The following is a 3,053-nucleotide window of genomic DNA, read 5'->3' on the forward strand; positions in this document are numbered from 1 at the left end:
TTGGGAACTAAGAGCCCACATGCCATGTGGATTGGCCGAAAACAAAAAAAGATCACATAAAAAAGAATATTCCCTTTCCTTGTCAAGGTATCCTATTTTCAAAATAAACCAAAGAAGAGATACATTTAAAAAACTCAAAAGACTTCAGAATTCTACCTAATCAGAATTTTAACTCTGGGGTACCATCCTTAGTCAGTAGTGAAAGTGAAGTCGCTCAGTCATGTCTGACTCTTTGGGACCCCATGGACTGTAGCCTACCAGGCTCCTCTCTCCATGGGATTCTCCAGGCAAGAGTACTGGAGTGGGTTGCCATTTCCTTCTCCAGGGGATCTTCCTGACCTAGGGATCGAACCCAGGTCTCCTGCATTCCAGGCAGATGCTTTAACCTCTAAGCCACCAGGGAAGCCCAATAAACATCCTTTATTATTTTCTAGGCAATGAATGCAGGTTCTTAATTTGGAAAAAGGTTGAGGAGGAAGATTGGGGGAAATTTTAGATAGATTTAAAAAGTCCCTTCTATTCTACTTTTTATCTCCTTTGTTATGTATGCAGTATGAAATATCAAGGTTAGAAGAAACTTTACAAGTCATTTAGTTCAGTTTACCACTGACTTTCCTGTAGAGAATTTGTGACTCTCTGATCTTCTGACCTTGACTTGGATTTTGGCCTTGGGAAGCTCAGTATGAACCAGTAGCTTTCCTAGATTTTTTGGAGGGGAAGACTTTTTAAAAAACTGAATAGTTGATTTACACTGTCACGTTAGTTATATATGTAATGGATATATTGATATATATATAACTACATACATTTATTATAACAGATACATATTAATGTATATCATATATATGGTTATTCTTTTACAGATTTGCTGGGGTCCAGCCCCGGTGGATCCAGGGAGATTCGAAGGTGGGGACAGAGTCGGCGTCTTTGGAAAAATACATATTTAATCACAGATATAGAGAGATTAGAAATGGGTAGTGTAGTAGGAAGATTAGTGGAGAAAAAGAGGCTGAATAACTTGGATTACGTGGAATAGCATCCATGCTCCAGATGGGAACTCAGCCAGGAAAGCAGAGAGCAAGAAAGAAGCGACATGGGGGAATCAGTCTTTCCGGAAACTGATCCGATTTCTTTATTTTTGGGTTTGCTTATATACCTTTTGTTACACATAGGGATGAATACAGAGTCACGTGGGGGTCAGCAGTCCTGACCTTTATCAAAATCAGGTGCTTCACATAAATGTATAAAAAAGGTACATCATCTTCTGGCCATGAGTGAGACCTGCTGACATTTTATGATCCTTTCTTTCTGATAACCAAAAAACTTATTTCTTCCAAGGGTGTTTTTTCTTAAACCAGGCACCACCCTCCAAATAAAGTTACATTCCTATAGGGTGAGGGTGTAGTGAGTTACAATCAAGAAAGGAATTTATTTAACCCAAGGTTAACATGATTAATCTCAAAGGTTAATACTTATTTCTCCTATATGCTTAAAGGTTAATACTTATTTCTCCTATATGCTAGTTATATTCATTATAAGGGTAAGGAACATGGAGATTTAGCAGCAAACATCAGCCCAACAACTGAAAATCCTTTCACCAATGCTCCCCTTAAGATCTATTTAGTCTTAAGATATGATAAAGTTACATTTTTACATAGCAAGGACACAGTGATTTATAACAAAGTACAGTGATCTATTACAAAAGAGAAAATCCATTAACTCAAAAAGTCTAGTATTGCTAACATCAAAAACTACTGTATTTCCTTTTTTATATTCCAAATACATTGATTAATATATTCCCAGGTGCCTAAGGATACGGAGGCCTGGTGGCAATCATTGACTCAACAAGAAGAAAAAGCCCTATGCTAATTAAGACTCTCAAAATACCCTAAAACTCTCTGTGCTTTTTATGGTTAAGAGGTAGTAAACAATCTTGTGCATAGTGGCAGGAGTATGGATAATCCTGTCACACAAGCTAGTCTGTCAGCAGAGAGGTTTGACCTGAGACATCCTTGTCCCACCCAGGGAAGGGAATTAGCAGTAATTATTGACACAACAAATGAAGAACCTTTCACCAATATAATTCCTAACCAACCCATTATACTAATAATTTCTAACTTCCCAAAAGAATTTGCCTTTAGTAAGTCTGAAACATCTCGTGCCTCTCAGATTTGGAGGCTGTAAACAATCACATGTGGCCGGACGAACCTATACAGGTGGGCTAGATAACCTTCAGAGGAGTCCGTAAGCTGAAACACTCTTGTCACGCCCAAGAATTTTTATTGCCTTGGAGCTGCATGTTTACTCCTTCTCCGAGAGAAAAGAGTTATGGGGGAGAGCCCCCCGTAAAGTCAGAGATATAGGTGAGAGCATAAAACAGACTCTGGTTTTGGGGTTAGATGCTCGGGAACAGGGGGTTTCCTGAGGCTTGATCATGCTTTTGCATATGCCAAGCCTCCTTCCTCATGACCTTTGCCATGGGCGGAGTTCCTCACGCTGGCTCCCAGCACAGATTCTTTTCCTGTACAGGTTATTATAAAAAGGGCTTTTCTGGTAGCTCAGTTGGTAAAGAATCTGCCTGCAATGTAGGAGACTGGTTCGATTCCTGGGTCAGGAAGATCCGCTGGAGTAGGGAGAGGCTACCCACTCCAGTTTTCTTGGGCTTCCTTTGTGGCACAGCTGGTCAAGAATCCGCCTGCAATGTGGGAGACCTGGGTGTGATCCCTGGGTTGGGAAGATACCCTGGAGAAGGGAAAGGCTACCCACTCCAGTATTCTAGTCTGGAGAATGCCATGGACTGTATAGAACTTGGGGTTGCAAAGGGTCAGGCGTGACTGAGCAACTTTCACTTTATTTCACATCTGTTTCACTGCAAGCAGTCCCTTTGTAAACAAATCTTCCTTGAATGACCCCAATTGGATTAAGCCATCTGTTTCCAGTTGGGACTCTGGCTGATATAATAGCCATTCAGATAATTCTAGTACACTGTATACCCACCATGTCTTCTTCACTCAGATGCACCAGGATTCCTCAGTTGCGGCTAACATTGCTTG

General features: G+C 40.7%; 1 non-coding gene across 1 annotated transcript; it reads right to left on the minus strand.

The window, feature by feature from the left end:
- Positions 1 to 330: 330 nt before the first annotated feature.
- TRNAS-GGA (transfer RNA serine (anticodon GGA)) lies at positions 331 to 403 on the minus strand. The gene has a single exon. It is a non-coding gene; the product is annotated as a tRNA-Ser (tRNA).
- Positions 404 to 3,053: the final 2,650 nt, after the last annotated feature.

The sequence above is a fragment of the Capricornis sumatraensis genome, chromosome 1 (genome assembly GCF_032405125.1).
Source record: "Capricornis sumatraensis isolate serow.1 chromosome 1, serow.2, whole genome shotgun sequence".
Taxonomy (NCBI): Eukaryota; Metazoa; Chordata; class Mammalia; order Artiodactyla; family Bovidae; genus Capricornis; species Capricornis sumatraensis.